Here is a 21,802-nt window from a genome sequence, read left to right on the forward strand (position 1 = left end):
AGATGCAAGATGTGTGCACTGTCAAAAGTGGATCACACTTGGACTCGAAAGATGCATATGTTACTGTCATGCATGTGAAGTTTGCAACAAAGAAAGGTGGGCGGATACAATTTTTTTTGCCAAATTGTTTACAAAATAATTTTTTGTGCCTTTCATTTTTGTATTCATCGAAAACTGAAGTACAACATAATTTGTTTTTGTATTATACAATTGCAGGAATAATTAAGATTATTTTATATGTAATTAAAGTTTATAAATAATTTGTATAATTTCGAATATTAACACATCAATGCCTATGCAATTTGTTTTGGAAAATAATCAATAGAAAATAAAATGAGTGGTAGTTGAAAGGAAATGTATATTTTATTTGGATGGTGGTTAAGACCAGGAATTTCATGAGTAGCATCCAGCATAACAAACAATACTATATTTCTGCAGTATAATTTAGTTGACTTGCTTTATTTGTTGTTAGGTGAACACCCATTGTGCAAAATCGATAGCTGCATGAAATGTAGTGAACTAAAGTGGGTTCAGCTTGAAGGTACATGGTCTTTCATTTCCCAAATAACTATGATAGTGAAATAACGCTACAATCATCTGACAGGCGATCAACAGAAACTTCTCTTGTTATTCGACATACAACGAAGGCAAGCATATTAACGCATTTAATGCCACACTCAGGTCGGTCTTTTAAAAAACATCAGTTTTTAATATGATATCAGGGCCAACTTACAATGTTTGTTATACTTTTTTCCAGATTGATGTCATGTCCAAGTTCTACAAGCTGATGATGGTAGGTGTTCTGCTTCACTTCTTTCTCATTGTTGAAGTTGTCCCAGGTTGTATTCACTCTTAGAACCCCTCTATTATTTATTTTTGAACAAAGCTTCCTTTTTTGTTATGTCCTAAAATGAGATCAAGCAAGACCATTATTTCCGTGGGTTGAGTAAATCTAGATTTTTTACTTGGCATGATGAGACAATCTGGAGAATGTATACCAATTATGTTGTATGCCTTTTATATTTATCTACATTACCCAGTGTAGCATATTATTCGTTTCTATCTTAGTCAATTATTACTCATGCTATGGTATATTTTTCTTTTGCTTCTTGAAAATAATTTAACCTTTGTTATTGAGTCATGTTATAACATATTATTCTTTTGCTTCTTGGAAATAATGTAACCATAGATTGTGCTTCAAAATTATTGTCGTCTTGACCATCACCATATGCACAACAGGAACAAGGTCAGCTACTCGGCTTGCATCAATGCTACAACACTAGCTCTTGCATATGCTGGGATTCCAATGCGAGACACTGTCACATCTTGTAGTGTTGTCTATTTGTGTTCTACTCCTTTGCTCCATAGGGACCTACCTAATTTTCATAACTTTAGCAATAGTCTTGTGGTAATAAAAGTCAAACAATAATAATGTATTGTGCTAGATCTGAATTACCTCGAAGACAGTGTTGGGGGTTCCGATGTCACTGTTGACATCATATCCAAATTTGTATCCTTTTGTATGGTGTGATATATCTAGAAGCTCTAAGAATTTTTGTCTTGTGCAGGTCCTACAATTAATGAATGATTTGAACCAAAGTGTTCGAAATGTTGTTCTCTTGTATTGAGGTTAGTTAATTCCATATTTGATACTATATAGGCCTACTTTAGCTGACATTTTGCTTTTTCCACACCCATGATGACGGGTATGATCTCTATTTCTATTGATCTTGTTCAATTTCTCAATAGTTACATCCTACATTTACAACCTGGAGAGATTGAAACATTTTTATAGCAACATCTTAACTATTAAAACTCTCTGTTGTTTGCTCCACCACGAGCTTCCAGTGCACTTTCTCTCTCTATCTTGTGTGATCAGGTTGTTAAGATATGCATCTACTCATATTTTAATTTTTAGCAGATATGTATCTAAATTTTCTTGTGTTTTAATACAGGCTTACAGTGTGCTTGAGGTTCTTCGACCTCTCTATGAATCCCCTAAGATACCGGCACAAAAGATAATTGTTGCGATATGTGTCATTGATCAAGTTCGTTGTTACTAGGAGTTTAAGGTAAAAGACATATGGCATATGATGACTTGTGGACATGTTATTAATGGAATGTACTGGTTATATATATTGAGTATCTGTTTGAATTGTAAGGCCTTGTGATATTTCCTAAAGATTTGTATAAGTTTATAATTTGTTGTGATCGTCTTAACATTTAAATGATGCAATTGATATGACATTATTAAAATCATATATAGAAGTATGTATAGTACAGATGGTTGCAATGTAGTGGTGAAATAACTAGATAAAAATAATAAAATTTTTGTATGACTAGGATCAGAAATGGATTACGAAATATTTTTCTTATAACATACATTTGTATATAAATTATCATGCTATTATATGTTTCCGTTGCAACGCACGGGCACTCACTTAGTATATATATAAGAACGTAAGGGGTAGGCTGCCCCTCTTGGTTCTGCCTTCCACTGATCTACACCGTCCGTTCGTCGAGCACCACCCCTGCCCCCGCTGCACCGTCCGTTCGTCGAGCATCACCTGCCCGCCCACCCGCCCCTCCCCGCATCCCTCGCAGCTGCAACCGACGCCGCCTCAATCCACCTCTCTCTCCCCATCGTCAGGCACCTCCTCTCTCGCTGCCGCGGCAACGGCTGCATCCCCACCACCTCCGCCTACCCCTTCCACTACCTCGCTCCGCCATGGGCCGCCTCCTCACATTTCCCCCCTTCCCATCTCACCCATCGCGCTGGGCTAGAGGAAGAGGACGAGGACACAGCTCCGGCTTTTCCTAGGGCGGAAGCAGAGGCGGGGGCTAATGCGTAAGCCGGTGGCGCGGAGGCACAGACCGAGGTGCTCGGCGCCGGCAAGCCCGATCTCGAGTGCAGGATCGTGGCCGCCTCGACAAGGTAGTGGAAGAGGGCGAGTGCAATATTGTGGCCGCGGTGGACACTGTTCGCTCCGTAAGATCTGCTTCCTTTTTCTTTTCCCCGTTTCTTTGCGTCTGGATTTTTTAAGTATTCTGATCTATGATAAACCTCATTCAAATACCAACTACTATGAATGTTCATTTTACTATTCATATATACTCTGATTGTTTGATCTACCATTGCTGTGAAATTACCAGGATTGGCTCCTATTCGATGCATTCTAGGGCACGATTGTGCTTATGTTACCCAGTTTGTGCCCTCCTTTAATTTTTTTATGAAGCACTGAAATTGTTAGCATGTGGGTACTCTTTGGATGCTCAGCAAGAATGAAGTAGTTGGCAACCTGGATAGATCTAACTCCTAAGCATGAAGCAGTTGACAACCTAGATAGATCTAATAGAATTGAGTCATGTTTTTTGTTTTTAGGTTGCACAGATTGGATTTCTTTGTTCTTATGGTGTTTTGTCACGTTACAATTAGCCAAATGATGCATCGATTGTAAGCCACCTTAGTCATTTATTAGTGTGGATAGATAGGCATGGTCAGATAACATCATGAACCAATCATGTCAGTTTTTGTTTGTTTGATATGTGATGTAATCTTGTGATGACGCAATAGAACCGAGCCTTCAGAAATATTATTGCTCTCGATCATGGTGGCACATAGCTGCTCAACCAAACAGAACAAGTAATCATTTCTGTTACTGCTGATATCCTCTTTCTTTGCATTGCGGTTGCTCTTCTTGAAACCAAGGAGCACCTAGATTGTAATAGGTGTTAAGCCCATACAACATGTAGAAAAATGAACGGCTAAAGTAAACATGTATTGAATGTTTTTAAGATCATATGTTGTTCCTCTAATTGGCTCACAAGATACAATGTCTGGTGAATCCCAAAAACTAGAAGCAAGAAGCATTATATCTATCTTTTAGCGCTTAGGGTATTGCTCATGTATTATTTTGAATGTGATCTGTTTACTTTCTAATAAGTTTGATGTTTTGGTCTACAATATGGTTGCGTAGATCTTTCAATTTATAGTGTGTTCGCAGTATATGTTTGTAATCAAATGTCATATAAATATAGTAAACTTGCTAATGTTAGCATCATGTTTTTGTGACTGTCTTAAGCTGGATATCATGTTATGTGGTGGATATGGTCTCATATTTCTGACACGTTTTCATTCTGATTAGTCTTTGTGTAGCACATTTGTGAAGCTGTCAATTTAACAGCAATGTATATCCAGAGTTATTAGATTGCAGTCTCTTCGAGTCCCTTTTGTTTGATGCTTACAGAAGCCCCCCTCTTGACATAGCCTCAAAATTTTCAACAACATGCTTTGTGATGCAACAGGAGGCCTAATTTCATTTTTTGTTTATCTTTTCTCCAATAGAATCCACCCTCTGTTCCAACACTGTCTGCTGTAAAACTGGCAAGCTGGCTGAGAGGTGCTAAATTTATTGTTGATTGGCATAAGTTTGGATATACATTGTCGGGGTTGTCGCATGGCAGAAGTCACATTATTGTCAAAATATATTTCTGGTAATCTATTTTACCCTGTTTGTTTACCTTCTGTTGAGATTAACGTAGCATATATAACCTGGTGTTCAAGAAATTTATTCCTTCACTTGATATATCTGTTAATATAGTAACATTTTCTTATTCGATAGGTTTGAGAAGTACTTTGGGCAGATGGCTGATGGTGCCTTTTGTGTTACAAAAGCAATGCAACATGAACTTGCTCAAAATTGGGGAATCAGGTAGACTGATCAAAATTTAAACATAGTTTTCTTCATATATGAACTGCTCTTCACATTTTCTAGCATGTACTAATATAGCTTTCAATGCCAGAGCAACGGTTCTTTATGATCAATCTCCCGATTTTTCCACCCTACTTCATTGATGGAGAAACATGGGGTGAGCATCTATTTTGAGTTTTATTTTTCTCCTTCCAGCACTTAATAGTTGTTTAGCAGGCTAGAGAATTCCATCTATAGTGCTATGGGCAATGCCAAATGCATATCAGTGGGTACGTTTTTCATCAATTAGCTAGAGCATTTTGATGTTTTTGGTTATTTCGCTTCAATTTATTTCTTGTTGCCTTATCATACATCGCAGAGGAAGTATGGGAAGACATGAACATTACTGTCTTCGCTAGTAAGATTGACGGTGAAGTCTTCTTGAAGTCTAATAGACCGACACTTGTGAGCAGCACAAGCTGGTCTGCTCTTTTGAACCATACAGTCATTGATATAGCCTTCTTTGTGTTCATTGCACGTGATTATCGAGTGAATAGTTCAAATATGAGAAAGGAAATAAACCTTTAGCACATATTTTTAGGACGCCAGATGAAGATTTCAGCATACTTCTGGAAGCAGTATTGATGTACGACAGACGTGTCTCTGCAGCTTTAGGTGAAGATGATTCAACGGATGAGGAGCAACTTTGGATTGATATCAAGAATGGGAAGCAATTTGTCTACCCAAGATTACTGTTTATTGTTACAGGTATAATCCATTCTGCTATATTAACTTGAATGACCAAAGTTCAAGCATTCTTTTGTTTTTCATGTATTCCAAATTTTCTAGGTAAAGGACCTGATAGGAAGAAATATGAGGATCAAATAAAAAGGTTGAAGTTGAGACGTGTTGCCTTGCGGACGATGTGGCTTGCATCAGAGGACTACCCTCTATTGCTCGGTATGCCAGCTGATTTTACATCCGTGTGCACACTTGTAGCACAAAACCTACCTAATTTGATGGGCACCAGAGCATAGTTTCTCTGGGTGTCCACGCACAAACAGGCAATCCACATCCAAACATAGTTTCTCTGGGTGTTTTGTGGACTGAAGCACCAGAAATGATAGATTTTAAGAGAAATTTAGGCATAAGGGGATCCTAAGTGTTGTCCGTACCAAAAAACAATTTGTATCACTTGCTTCTTTTCTTTTGTTTGAGTATATGAAAGTTCGGTCATGAAATTGTTTCAAAATAATAAGATTGTATAGCATTGCACAGGTAACATTTTCTTTCCAAGCGTAGTATCTCTTTTGTTCTTGTCAAATCAGATTGGTTCACTTCGTGCCTCTGTGCTCGAGCGGGCACGGACGCGGAGTCGGAAGAGTTCCCGTTGCCTAACCACAAGAGAGAGGAGTGTGCGTGGACACTAGAGCCAGAAGACGCCTTGTCGCCAGGACGTGCCGCGGAGCAAGGCACACGAGGCTCCACGACCTGCTGTTAGGTCCGGTAAGTCCTCCTTGATTTGTACAATCTGGAGTGGAGTGGAGTGGTCCTCTAATCTGTACATTTTTTTGGCAATTCCACAAAATTTAGACTCTCTGCCAAACCTTTAGGAATGCTACCCTGATTTTGGGCACCGCTAACCCTCATTTAATCCTTATAGCTGTTTTTATCATCGCTCGGTAACCTTGGGTCAATGCACAACATTGTCGATTCCTCACAGAGGCTCAGATTCAGTAGAGCTTTGGATGTATATCATATTCTGTGAGCCCCTGACAGCTTCGTACTTACAAAATCAACAAATTGTTTTAGATCCATGTCTCCATGTCTCTGCCACTTAGCATCTAGGTTCCTACCAATTTAGTCTGTATTTTCTTTTATCAATTTAGGCCACATCATATCTTATGGTATAACCTTCTCGTACTGACTTGCATGTTGTTTTACATGCATCAAGGTTACACCAGTAGCCCCTTGGAGGACAGGGCTAAGTGGCCCTATTCAGAAGGCCCTCATATCAGGTAAAAACTGTCTTACATAACTTTACACCTGGGAAGTGAATGCATGCAAAAGTTTGAAAGGGTTGACTTTCTGCATTGGCAATTACACAGAGATCACTGATCTATTTCCTGTATTCAGGTGCCCAAAAGCTGAACAGAGTTGAGCTTGAAGTCGCTTGTGATGCAAGTAGATTATTCAGACAGTACAAACATTTTTAGCTGTATTTATTCTTGTTTCTATTCGGTGCTTCATTCAAGCCTGCAACTTTCCTATGTCTCTGTGTGCTTGATAGTAGATTATCCTATATTCTTGCGCAAGATTTTTTTTGGACGCACAAGTAGTTCTATAGAGTTTACTACATCCTGTGATGTTTTAATCCATGAAATACAGATAGGGGTTACACTGTTTAGTTTGGTTATATATTTTTTATGATCCAAGAGGAGCTGTTTTCAACCCAATCCATGTTCAAATAATAATATAGATTGCCATATGGAGCATGGAACATCAGTTCCTCCATCCTGTGTTCACTTGTGATTTCTTTTTAGTTCCATTTTCCGAATACTGATGTTCTGTCTCATCATATGCTTTTAGTACTCCATGGTTATGTAGTCTGTGCTCCTTGATGAATCCTTCAACAACAGACAAATAACTATTTGTTGAACTTTCAACAAACTCGATTTGTCTGGGCTCTAATTTATGCACACTTGAACTTCCTTTTACATCTGTAATCACATTACTGAAGAATTCATTTGATACTTGTGAAACTAACTCTGACATTTTTATTTTTGCATCTGAGGTTTGTAGGGCCCAAATTATGTTTTCCAAGTGCCTCTTGGGCCTGCTGCAAAACTGCCTGAAGGTATTTCCCTTGGGCTTCAATTCATAGTTGTCGATGCCTTTGCATCTGTTTCCAGTTTAAATTTCAGTTCGAAGCATTATAAAATAAGTAGCAGACTTTGGACTTCATTTTATGGACACTACAAGTGGGACTTTGATGGACCTTTAAAATCAGTAGCAGACTTTGGACTCCAATATTGGGTGTGCGAAGCCATAGAAAATAATTCAAGATGCTACAAGTTATCTAATGATCAGCACAAAAGAGGCTGAGGTGCTTGGCACCGAGAAATCCTATTTGTAACAGACAGGCAAGAGAAATAAGACTGGAGGCGTGAGAAACCATATGAGAATGGGTTTGCTTTTCAAGCATGTAGCTTCAAGATTACTAATTGATTCAGGTCATCGTCTATGTCGGACAGAATGCACAAGTGCACTTAGGCTAACAGGAAGCAGTAGGCTGCCATAACATGGGAGGTGCGACTTGCGACAAGGATAGCTTGAAAAAAGAGGAAGAACACACTCCACCTATTCCAAATCATACTTCATTTTAGTTCTATTGCAAGTTAAACTTATTTTCGCTTAGTTTTTATAAAAAACTATATTATTATCTACAAATTCAATGAAACTAATTTGATTTCATAGATGTTGATGTGTTTTTTCTATAAACTTGGACAAAGGTAGATAAGTTTGACTTAGGACAAAGCTGAAGTAAACGATAATTTGGAACATAGATATCATATGAAGGTTGAATGCCATTTGTTCAATATTGCATACTTGCATTAATGGGAATTTTCATCAACGTTTAAAAGTTCACTAATAGAATTGATGTTTGATAGATCTGTTTTCATGTTTATTTTTTAACAGACTGTTTGTTTCTTCGCCCTGCACTAACTAATGACTATGTGCATTTCATGGTTCAGCTCAAACAATCGTATTCCTTAATCTAGAAGGGTAATTAGCTTGTACTCCCTTTGTTCCAAATTGTAACTTGTATTTAGTGAATTCATTTGTTTATTGTATGTTTTTGTCTTGGTGAGGAAACATAAATCTGGAAGGTTCAGAGTGTTGTTTCGACTTATGTTGATACATGTTTATGCGTCACTGTCTTCTTAGTTCACATTTTTGTCTTGGTGAAGCAAGTTTCAGCTGTTGCTAACACACATTATTGATTCATTGTTGCAGGCGTACCTCGAATACCACCAGATGCCTCAACTTGGGCTCCTACAACTACCTTGGCTTTGCTGCAGCAGATGAATACTGCACACCACGTGTTATTGAGTCTCTCAAGAAATACTCAGCAAGTACCTGCAGTGTTCGTGTCGATGGCGGTAGGATACATTATCAACATGCTTATATGTTTACAACTTTTTAAGAACAAAAACTACTAAACTGATCCCTTTCATCTCGTATCAGGTACGACCAAGTTTCACAATGAGCTAGAGGAGTTGCCTGCGCGTTTTGTTGGAAAGCCTGCTGCTATCCTATTTGGCATGGGTTATGTTACAAACTCTGCCATCATTCCATGCCTAATTGGAAAGGTTTGATCAACTGCTTATATGTTATGTATACATTTAACTAAAAATGTGGCTAAACTGAAGTAATCATTAGTATATCTAAATTGAGGGAATGATTGTTTATTTTACCTTTTTGCAACATTCCAGGGTGGACTGATAATTAGTGACTCTCTGAATCATAACTCAATTGTCAATGGCGCAAGAGGATCTGGTGCAACTGTTAGGGTTTTCCAGCATAACTGTAAGTTGTTGTGAATTTCAATAATACATATCAGCATTTGATCTCTCCTGTTCATAATGACTTACCATGGCAAATGTAATCTTACAGCCCCTGCTCATTTGGAAGAGGTCCTGAGAGAGCAGATAGCTGGTGGTCAACCACGGACACACAGACCATGGAAGAGGATCATTGTCATTGTTGAGGGTATCTATAGCATGGAAGGGGAGCTGTGTAAACTCCCTGAGATTATAGTTGTCTCCAAGAAATACAAGGTCTTGAGAATTTTATTGTAATTAAGTTTGGCACATAAATTATTCTTTTTTGCTTCTCAGTCCATTGATAACCTTAACTGAGTGCAACAAAGAGGGCTGGCCCTCAGGCCACCCATAACAGTCATATTCATTTACTCCTTGTTCTATCAAATAGGCCTACACATATCTGGATGAGGCCCATAGCATTGGTGCTGTTGGGCAGTCTGGCCGCGGTGTTTGTGAGCTCCTTGGGGTTGACCTAGCTGATGTAGACATAATGATGGGTACTTTTACCAAGTCTTTTGGATCATGTGGTGGATATATTGCTGCATCAAAGGTACATACTACTGAAAGTGACTGTATTACATTGTAGCACTTGGTAAGATTGCATTGAAGATTTGCTGATTCTTTTCCCTATAACTTTCAGGAGATAATTTAGCACCTTAAGCATAGTTGTCTGGCCCATCTGTATGCTACTTCCATGTCGCCACCAGTAGTCCAATAAGTTATTTCTGCTATTAAAGTTATCCTTGGGGAGGATGGCTCCAACAGAGGTACTAAACCAGTTTCTTTAACACTTTTTGCCCTTTTCATTTGCAGCTGTGTTAATGTTCGATTAAATAATTCTTTTTTTCCTTGTGATGTACTGAAGGTGCCCAAAAACTTGCTCGCATCCGCGAGAATAGTAATTTCTTCAGGTCAGAGCTCAAGAAGATGGGTTTTGAGGTTCTTGGTGACAATGACTCTCCTGTCATGCCCATAATGCTCTACAATCCGGCTAAGATTCCTGCATTCTCTAGGGAGTGCCTTAGACAAAAGGTTAGTAGTAGAGTTTGTCAGGATATTCTGAAGATCCAAATAGCACTATGCTTTTGGTATACTTTTTTTTAAAAAAAAATACTTTGTTTGAGAATTGTGGTGCTAATAGCAATATGCATGTAGTCCATTTCCATCACTATTTGCACCCACTGGTTTTGTTCTTCCTATCTGTCATGGTACTTATAAGATACTTATCTTTCAGGTTGTTGTTGTTACTGTTGCGTTTCCTGCGACACCTCTTCTTCTTGCTAGGGCACGCATATGCATTTCTGCTTCACATACTAGGGAGGACCTGATTAAAGCCCTTGATGTGAGTGTTATAAATACTTCATTTTTATTCTAGGAGTCATAAATAAAGCTGAGTTGATGTGTTTCTTGTCTGTGCAACCCACTCTCAGGTTATCAGCAGAGTTGGCGACCTTGTGGGCATCAAATACTTCCCTGCAGAACCACCAAAGATTGCTGGAGCTGATCATGATAAGCTGGAGTAGGAATCAACCCTTAGTTGCCCCATGAGTGATTGAAGTTGTTAGAATCCCTTGGAGTTGTCAACAAATCATTATGGAAAGAAGCACATATTAAGCCATTTCATTTGGATCTTGTCAATACACAAGAGTCCAGGATCTGTCATATTAAGCTGACTACGTTTGTTGATTGTACAACTATTCTTCCAATTGTGTATAGCTGGTTGAAATTCAGTTGTTCTGTTGTTAATCCATTCCCAATATGTAATACAATTAGAGGCAATATAAACTTCGAGTAGAACATTACTGAGTTTCCCTTGCAGATCACTGACGGCTATTGGTCTCTTGCTTTCATGTATTTTTTACCTTTTGACATGGGATTAGTAGATGTCTCTCTACACTTTATATGAAGATAAGAATTATTTTTTATTCACTGAATGTTATATGCGACCACTGACAATGTTTATGGGTAGAAGTAAGATAGTAAGAGTCATATATGATCCTGTCAAAAATATGATTAGTCACTGACGACTATTGGTCTCTTGCATTCATGTATTTTTTACCTTCGAAGTATTATCTCCTCTCAGAGATAATAATCTTCGGACGAAGGTCATAAAGAATGTGTCTTCATCATTTCATAGATGAGTAGGAATACGCAAAGATGACAAATATAATTCAATGATTCATTCATATTTGTATTTCATAAAACACGCATGAATATTAATAGAATTAATATTACATTGATACCTTCGGTTTGCTCGAAGGTATGGATGCGAGAGAGTGATTACAATCCAGCGTGAACAGTACAGTGTTACTGTTCATCTATTTATAGGCACGGAACGCAACCCAGGTAAAATTGCATCTATGCCCTTGAACATTTGTCTATAAACAACTGAAGCTAGCAAGGTCTATCTCTTTACATGTTCCTTTCGCTGGCTCTGAGTATCAGCACCCATGAGGGGCAATTCTACTGGTATACTAAGAGCAACTCCAAGAGATCACTACAAAATTCTTCCCCAAAATGTTTTATTGGGGTTGTTGTTAAAATAATTTCCCCCAAAATTTATTTATCCCACATCACACTGCTAAGTTGGTCCCTAAAAAAATTGAAACAACCTACATTCCATTGCTGGTGCGTTCGCATCTTTTGAGACTGAGTATGGTGCAATTTGCCTTGCCTCTCCCACTCGTACCCGCCCATGGCCAGTCGCTTGGATAGGAGCGAGTCTGTGCTCGCCATGGATTTGGTGGCTGAGTAGCCTTTGATCTTAAACTTGTGCATGATGCAAGCGGCGTCGGTGAGGTTCTAGGAGGATCCCATGGATGGCGTGATGAACTACTTGTGTTGAAGGGGTGAGACGAGCGAGGGCATCAGAAATCAACAAGGCATTCACACGGGCAAAATCTTGGGGCGAAACAACTTTCTCTGCGCGTGCAGTGTCTGATTGGGGAGATTTGGTTGACGCGAATATTTGCGGGAGAGGAGAATATTTGCGAGAGAGGGAGCTGTGGATTCGGGATGCGAATGTTTTGGGGAAAAGTTAAAGAGTCTGTTGGATGGCTAAAAAAGTGTTTTTTGATCCTATAAAAGCTTTTGGGGGTTGTTTTACATTTTCTCTTGGAGGTGCTCTAACAAGACACCACCTAATCCTGGATTTTCATAGGTAAAAAAGTTCGTTTCCTTGCCTTCTTGATGTCATTGCTAATCAGTAGAACCATTGAACAGAGCAATAGTAATCTTTTTTTAGAGATCAGAACAATGTTAATCTTAAGTCTAGGTACAACACCAATCACCCAAGTAAACTGAAACTAACAAAAGCAAGAACTAACAAAAAGGAACCTAGATAAAAAGCTGCCCTCCTTCAGTCCAGGAATCCGTGATACAGGTTGTGGTCCCATCCCACCAAGGCACCAATATTGCTTGTTCAATAATGTTGTCCTGAATGTCCCTACCATTTGTCTATGATGAACTGGTAAACTACATTATCCTAGGGGTTTTTATTTATTTCTTCTTATTTTAGCTTGGAATGTTATAAGTTACTGTATAAACGAGTTTGGGTTATAATCAAGTGCTCTTGAAGAAGGAAAAACTCCGAAAATGCCAAACAGAACATTACTAGGGCATCACTATCATTAGAATAACAAGCAGCAGGTGGTGACCGAGACCCTGTATGACCTGATAGAATCGACAAATGGGAAACAAAAACAATGTAGACCTCTAGCAAATGTGCAGCGGTTTTTCTGCTTGGTCGAATTGCTTGCGATGACTTTGTGAAACTACAGCTTGTGTAGCATGGCAAGAGTATAACATGTTTCATTGCATTGTATTTTGTTTAGGGAGAAATTTTTCTTGGCACACAAATTTTGTATATCATAGTAATATTTGTCGCATCTATGTTTCACACTAAATTTTTACTCCCGTGGCAACGCACGGGCACAGACCTAGTATATATATATATATATATATATATATATATATATATATATATATATATATATATATATATATATATATAACGCTAGTAAAAACTATAATATCAAGCAAGCAACACTCTCACCAACTACTTATACATTCACCATTTGCTAAAAATTAGAAAGTAAATAGGGAGATAACAAGTTTGTTGTTCGTTTATAAGATAAAATGATAATATGCACTAGGTTGGTCGGATTTAAAAAACCGCGGGTTCACGGGTTTATGTACTGTAAGAACAAACTCGTACTCATGAACCCATCGGGTATAGATTTATGTCTATTAACAAATTCATGGATATGAAAATTGACTCAAACTCGTACCCTAATAGAGTAAAAATCATCGAGTTTCGGGGTACCCATTATATCTCTAGTGAGGTTACTGTACAAGCATCACCTGTTTCGTGATAATCATGCAGCTCAGCAGCAGAAGCTAGCTCGACAATCTATAAAACCTGAACAACTGCGGTCAGTCATGCTCATGCATGAGAGAACGCCAGCTGCGAGTGCTTCGACGCCGACATCGCCGCGGGCGTGCGACGACGGGCCCCTCCACGATAGGGTGCGCGTGCTCTCCGTGTCCTGGGAGGCTCGCCCGCGGGCTACTTTCGCATGGAAGATGCACGGGTAAAGATAGGTGAGGCGGTTCACCAGGCTAGCGAATAACTATATATGTATTTGAATTTTAAAATAATTGGCCTATTAGCTCAGTTGGTTAGAGCGTCGTGCTAATAACGCGAAGGTCGCAGGTTCGAGACCTGCATGGGCCAAGTATTTATTTTTGCACAATTCTGCTAAGACATTTTTTTTTATTGTCCATTTACCCCATTTCGTTCCCCATTTAAGCCCATTTCGGCTTCAGGCCCCTTACGAGCCCATTTCGGCTTCAGGCCCCTTACGAGCCCATTTCGGCCTTTAAGCCTTTTTTTGCTTTTTTTTTATTATGCATTTCCCATTTTGGGATCCTTTATGCCCATTTCGGACTTAGGCCCCTTTTGATTTTTTTCCCCCTTTGTTCATAACAATGGCACAATGAGTGTAGACATAGATAGGTTCACGGTTACTTACTAGCAAATGATTTTTGCTACTGACCACCGAGTGTCACATTGTTTCCATTTCAGGTTATACTTGTTAAGTAACCCTAGTTAGGGTTATGTGGGCAAATACCTGCTTTGCCCTTGAGGGGTCTCACATCTCTATATAAGGAACCTGTACACCCCTTCATATTACAGAGATCAGAAAGAGGCCAGAGGCCCAACCCTATATCCAGTGTCTCGTGTGTTTTCTCTGTCGTGCTTATGGAAAGGGAGATGGGATCTCTACATCTTCTTGCGCCTCTACTGCTGACGGGAGGGAAGGGAGCGGATCTGGTGATCCGTGGTAACGTAGTTCTCAAAACGTTATCAGCACGCTCTACCTCGACGTTGCTGCGAGATCAGATCTGCATCAACTCCTCGTCAAACCGGCAGGTCTCCGGCCTAGCCGAACTGTCCTACGCGACAGGCTTCGATTCCCCTCTACACAGTTGAGCGGTATGTAATTTTTGGATCAGATCTGCAATCTACTTCCGATCTGTTGTGTTATCGCGGTGCAAAAGACCAGAGCTTCTGGTCCGTCCACCTCGTTGCTGAGGAACAACTGATCCTCCTCGAAAGTTAGCCCGTACGCGATGTCGTAGTTGTACACCTGCCTCCACTCATGATCCAGGATCCGTCGTCCGTATCAAAATTGCTGTTGGGATCGCCCGCACTAGGAGCAAATCCAGCGTAGCTGGGGAGGCGTCCGACCGACCACATGGCGAGGCTAGCGGCACTCGCCTTCGCCCCTGTAGTGGCTGGCGACGCTGCCATCACCCGCGCCACTGTGGCGGGGAAGAGGTAGTGTCCAGTGGTTGGCCGGCTGGCCCTCTGGTGGCGCTGATCAGAGAGAAGCATCTGTTGAGCGCCTGCTCGAGCGCTCAGAAGGCGCTAGCCAGTGATACTGCTTTGCGCTGCGGTGGCCGACCTTGCCCGAGACGACGTGACAGTTTTCTCGGTGCGAGAATGGTGCGGTGCGGATGATGGGCTGTCATCCGGTCAAAGCAGTACCTTCCACTAAAAATGGGAACGGATCTGAAAAAAAGGAAAGAAAAGCAGTTACGGCTTGCATGTCGAGCTTGGTCAAAGGACCGTTTGGTCAATCCAGTTTAGTTTTTCTCTTTGGATTAATCAAGTTTCAAATAACCTTAATTTATATACATGGTTCATATTATTTATTATATTTATTTCCTGTTGCAAATAATAAATAGAATGAAGTGTATTTTAAGTTGCAATTTCTACTTTAATCCATTATTTCCCGTAGTAAATAATTGGTAGAAAAACATATGCTTCAATATGAGGAAAATGCCTTCATGCACCTAATCTGCTTATGCTCATGCATTAATTCTATTATTATTTTTCTGCTTTATTTCACATAGTAAATAGCAGAAAATTATTAAAATGTATATGAAGGCATGCGCATACTTAAATCGCTCTAAATATTTATGATATGTTGAGCTTTGGGACTCACGTCGAGCGATTAAATTGTATAGTGGGTACTCAGACACGTCGATCAGACTACGTTATTAATCGATCGAGTTATGGCATTGGCTGAGCACTGGCTGCGCCCTGGCAACACGACACAGTATTTGTGTCGTTCGAACTTGGCTGCGTCATGTGATTGCTATGTCGCGCTCTCCATTAATCGGATTGCTCCCGTTGAGTCAGACCGTCATCGCTGAGTCGCGTATTTTTTTTGCATGCCCTGTAGGCACTGTCTGTCTGCCGTGATCATTGAGCCAGAATTGCGCCTGTTGCGCACATTGCGTGGACTTATCGTGTACCCCGACTACCGAGCCATAATTGTGTCTGTTGCTCTTATTACGAAGGCTTGCTGTGTTGTCGTAGCCCTGATGGCCGCACACGCGTTGACACCAGACGCTAGAGTTTGTACTCGTATGGATTGTGGTGGGTTGTTCAAACCCTGAAGTCACATTATACGCAACCTTCTTAAACAATTTTATTTGGCTGTATATTTTATTTGACTGTGTTGTGTGGCATTATATATTTATATATCGCCAAGTGGCCATAACAACTATATCAAGCTCAATAGTGCTTCGAAATCTGGGAAATTAAATTGAAATACAATGAAACACAGATAAGTTAATTATTTGCTCTCTCCTCATGCATAAAGTTTTACCTGAAGTAACCCGAAGATATATAAATAATGCATGAAAGCCTTTTTGGCACAGAAAACATCACAAATTGGGACTTTATTAGTAAGCAATAAGACCTTGTCAAATGAATAAATGCTAGAATCTCAGTCACACATTGCTCAACCAGATGTTAGCACATTGCTCTCTTTGTCGCTAGATGACATGAAGCAAACTATGAGATAAAAGGACATGTAATCGCTAGCAACACGAAGTTGCGAGTATACCGAGAGGTTATTCTGAGAAAATTTTCACTATGTTGGTGTGAAAACCATAGTGTGTTCCCGTCGAACCACTTTACTCGTTCTATCTAGAACCTCTATGCTTGTGTCGCATACATCTCTCGGAATTGTAAATACTTATAGTCACTGAATTGACTCGGGATAGTCCTTTGACAAGTTTGGTATACACTGTAAACTAAATGGTAAAGGTCGGTCCTGAATGGACACATACCTAGGGTTTATGTAGCCGAACTACACTGAATTTCACCCTTTGGCATGCTTACCATTATCTACCTCCGATCTACCAGAAGTGAGAAGAGTAGACAAATAACTATGAAATCCCACATCACCAAAAAGCTTGTAGCTAAATTAGACATTAACATATTCTTGGTCCTCGGAGCCAGAAGAACCATATGTCTTGACCACTAGACTACTAGTGATGACAATTTGTGATAAAAATATGAAGATCCTGTAGAGTCCTGTTGTATCCTCTCTACTCCTCATGATTTCTTCGTATGAGAGCAGTAATATCTGTTGTTGAAGATGGATCCTAGGCGGATACCAGTATTGTTTCGTTCTTGCCAAGCAGTTATCATCATTTGCTTCATCTAAAGCTAGTTATATGGTGATTTTTCCCAGATAACATGAATTCTTGGCCTTATCTGTTCTATTCCAAAGCTTCTCTTTTTGCCGAACAACGAAGAGATCGAAATAATGCTTTATAGAACAAATTGGTATATAATATGAGGAGAAATGTTTGCCCTGCTGGCAACATCACAAATTATTAACTATTGTTATAAATTCTCTCTCAAAATTATAGTACCTAGAAATGTTGCATAAATCGATACCCAATTTCAGAGCAGTATGAGTAATTGGGTAAACCATGGGCAGTGATAAAAATGAGCTGGACTATACATCTCTGCATATAAAAATCTTTGCTTGGCAGCATTGGCCTGATGCCGTGCACTTCACTACCAATATAAACACACACATTTTTCCTATGTGCTTAAAAGCACAATGCAACCAGTGAATGTCCTTGTGAGCGCTACACCCTGATGGTCATTTTACTTGTTGATCTGAAGTCAACTAATGGCTCCAAATGAATGGTATGCATGAGCCCCTGAAGGACCCTTATGGATAAAATAGTGTTGCGCATATCAGTCTAAATCTTAATGATTGACTATGCATTTGGTAGTAATAACAATAAGTTAGCAGAATTGTAACCATGAAGCAACTTGTTGTTGTGTGTCTCGCTGGATGTTGAGACTAACCCTTCATTCTGAAGGACAAATATGTAGTATTCATGCCACTACATAAATCTAAGTCCAAAGCTCACTGCATAAAACCCCTATCTGTAATGTGCGTAAGATTTCCCAAATAAATCACCACAATAGCATACATTGCCCACAACTGGATGATTGTGGTTGGGGATTTTATCTGTATGCTTTTAGAATATCTCGGCATTAGGGGGAGGAATGCCCATATAATGTAATGCCTCAATATTCTATTAAACGCACAAAAGCCAAACTGAACCTGTCGTTCGGTGTGTACTCCTGTGTATATGGAGTTTGCCAGAAATCGTTGAGGAGTAACCATATTGGTCTAAATGCTTCTACCTGATGTAGATGTGGATATACACGGGATTAATATCATATCCACATTTGACTTATTGGTATTTGATCTATTCTCGGGGACGCCTGCGATTATGATCCATCAGCCTTAGTCAAAGCATATGTTCTGATTGCAGATTCACGTGGTCTGTGATAACTCTCATCCGATTAATTCACCCTGATGGTGATTTGCCTCACAAAGAGGTTCATCTTGATGATGAAATTCCTAGCAATGCGCGCAATATCATTGTGCTGGGAATACGGAACAATGAATCTTTCGTTTTGGGAAATGACGGAGATCATTATTAAATGTGGGAGACAAATATGTCGACACCTATCTTGCCTCTCTAGATTGCAAAGGGATCCAAAACAAAGTCCTAGGCATGAGTGTTTGAAGCTCTCTTATCGGGTCAATGATAAATGCAATCGAGGTTGAACCAATAATCGCAAAGTGAAAATCACGAGCTTGAAGTTCGGACATTTATGGGCACTATTGAAATAATGTGTGGTGAATGCGATGGTTCAAGTGGTCTTGTGAGAGACCCATCCCACATATGTGTTGAATAAACACTGTTCCGCTATATGTAATATATCTGGCAAACGACATGAATTATAATATGCAGTTGAAAGGATTCTGAAGATCCATCATGAGATCCAAGGAGGACTCATATCTTTGAATTATAAATATGCAACATATAAATCTCATACCGAATAATATATTCCTGATGAATGATCACTCTCCTGTGTAGGGAGAATATCTCCTAGCTGAGATTATAGTTCCCAGATGGAACCTTTCTAGAAGAAACAAAGTCTGTGTTGAACACCAAAGTTTGATAATCCCTATAAAGGGATAAAGACCCATACAGACCCGAAAAAGAATAAGATGAGGTACCAAAGAACTTGAAGTTCACCGAATAAGCACATGTGCATTCCATGAGTTTTACTCATGGTAATTTCCACTAGATGTGGAATTACGGTATCCTCTAAAGCCCTGATGGCAGAAACCTATAAGGTTTAGGTGTTACTGGCAAAATATCCCCATTGTGCCAGAATGACAGACTATAATGATGTATCTGATCGATGAAAAATCCCTGATGGATTACGATCTTAGATGGACTTTTGTTACACCATCATAGATGTTGCAATGGATGAACGCCTCGAGCGATGTGCCATATTTAGAATATGTACTATTGCAACTATATTATCCCCTAAGTCCTATTGAAGGACATGTTATTTGCTTTGCACAACTATGTATAAATTATGGTGTAAGATAGAAAATGATAGCACCCCAACCTCATTCATTCTCGTTATTCCAGATGAACAATGAGACATATATCTTGAAGAATATGCTTGAGTTATGAGGGATAAAGACTTTGACAGATGTCATCGTCAGGGGGAGCGAATGCTTATATTGATCACAACCGTGAGACAATAAATGTCATATTCTATGCCCTGAAGACGTGAGCTTGATGATCAATATGTGAACCTTTATGGAACTTTCTATCAAATATATAGATCTAGCCGATCGAACACCATCAATCAAAGTGGCTTATTTATATTGATACGTGCACTTACCTTGTATATCCTAGAAGTGAGTAGAGGTAAAGTTCCTGAAATAGTCCTTGCAAGGATATGCAATCCATTTGCTAAATATTTATGTGCATATACTTCTAGAAGAAGATGTTTTGCCTTATTGATACGGTTTTGCAAGGATCAGGGGGAGCACATTTCTAAAAGTTAGCCCTTGTAGAAGATTCGATAGAATCTAGATCTCAGAGGATCGAAATCTGTCCCGATGACAGCTGTTGTACTCTTTTTCCCTTTGTGAGTTTTCTTGAAGTTTCTCACATGAGGTTTTTAACGAGGCAACAAAGTGCAAATGCAATTTGTATCACCATGCTCTCTTTCTCCATATTTTTCCCACTGGGTTTTTCGGAGTTTTAACGAGGCATGTGTTGGTCGTGGTATTCGCCCAAGGGGGAGTGTTAAGTAACCCTAGTTAGGGTTATGTGGGCAAATACCTGCTTTGCCCTTGAGGGGTCTCACATCTCTATATAAGGAACTTGTACACTCCTTCATATTACAGAGATCAGAAAGAGGCCAGAGGCCCAACCCTATATCCAGTGTCTCGTGTGTTTTCTCTGTCGTGCTTATGGAAAGGGAGACGGGATCTCTACATCTTCTTGCGCCTCTACTGCTGACGGGAGGGAAGGGAGCGGATCTGGTGATCCGTGGTAACGTAGTTCTCAACAATACTGAGAAATAGCCATGACTTTTTTTTTTGTATAGCGGCTGCCAGGACTGGGAAATTGACTTGTCATGGAGCAGTTCTTGTAATTCAGCTATGGCCTTATAGTTCAGTTCAGGTAAATGACAGGAAATGTATCAGGTGCTTCCACACGCTTCAATCAATGACACGACACAACCCTTCCTGGTTGTTTTTTTTAACCTGTGGAGGAGCTGAGTATACACACATATCATTATCGTGAATTCGGTACTATTTGCCAACATCCCCATTCTGGATCAAACATTCAAAACTTGAGGACACGTACGAGACCACACATTCCTGCTATTATATGATACGCGTTGTATGAGTGAGGTGATGTGCTGTTCCGTGGTCTCGCCGGTTGCGTTCTTTGGCTAAAAACGCATGGCGGGCACGGGTGTGATTTACACTTCGGACTGATTTGGTGACTAGTGATCACGGGAGTATTGTAAGAGATTGAAGGGAAAATTAGTTCATTTCTCTCTCAATCCCTCCAATCCCTCCGTGATCTCCTTGTCACCAAATCAATCCTTCAAGGTTATCTTATACGACCAAGCGCACAGCAGTGGCACTATGCCAAGGCACTCTAGACCAAATATAGGGGCACTATACCACTCTATCAATGTCTCCTATTTAATTCCCACATATACGGGAAAAAGAATATTCCTGTATATATAAGGAGAACATTATATTCCCCTTATTTTTTTAATCACACCATTTTTTATGATATTAATTTTGTTTAAGCCTCGTAAATAATGTGTTATGATAGCACAGATATTGTCTGATTTAAAAAATCAAAAAAATGATAAATAAAACCTGAACTTAATTTGGGTATCGGATTCAGGTGGCTAAAATATCCGAACTTTCATGTGTCATGTATTAATGTCATGGTTGATTATTATAATTATGTGTAAGTGTGCATGACTTGTGATTATAGATTGCCTATGTTTTTTATGTCCATGTATATTATTATTCAAGCTATATTTTTATACTAATTTAATAGAGTGCATTTGTTTTTATAAAGCTTACACAATAGTTCGAGTAGTTCGGAAATACTCGAACTCGAACCCGGAATTTTGGGTACCCGAATTTTCGGATATTATAGAACCTATTATAATTTCGGGTATCAATTCTCAGAACCCGATATTTCAACTATCTGAATTACTCGATCTGAAATTTTCGGATAACTCACGTCCAGCACTCTTCCTCTGCC

General features: G+C 39.5%; 1 non-coding gene and 2 pseudogenes across 1 annotated transcript; all 3 read left to right on the forward strand.

Annotated features, from left to right (window-relative positions):
* The first annotated feature begins 766 nt into the window (after positions 1 to 766).
* On the forward strand, positions 767 to 6,852 carry LOC109939351 (UDP-glycosyltransferase TURAN-like; annotated as a pseudogene).
* Positions 6,853 to 7,993: 1,141 nt separating this feature from the next.
* LOC103644791 (long chain base biosynthesis protein 2a-like) lies at positions 7,994 to 11,121 on the forward strand (annotated as a pseudogene).
* Positions 11,122 to 13,959: 2,838 nt separating this feature from the next.
* On the forward strand, positions 13,960 to 14,033 carry TRNAI-AAU (transfer RNA isoleucine (anticodon AAU)). Its single transcript has one exon. It is a non-coding gene; the product is annotated as a tRNA-Ile (tRNA).
* The last annotated feature ends 7,769 nt before the right edge of the window (positions 14,034 to 21,802 follow it).

The sequence above is a fragment of the Zea mays genome, chromosome 1 (genome assembly GCF_902167145.1).
Source record: "Zea mays cultivar B73 chromosome 1, Zm-B73-REFERENCE-NAM-5.0, whole genome shotgun sequence".
Lineage (NCBI taxonomy): Eukaryota > Viridiplantae > Streptophyta > Magnoliopsida > Poales > Poaceae > Zea > Zea mays.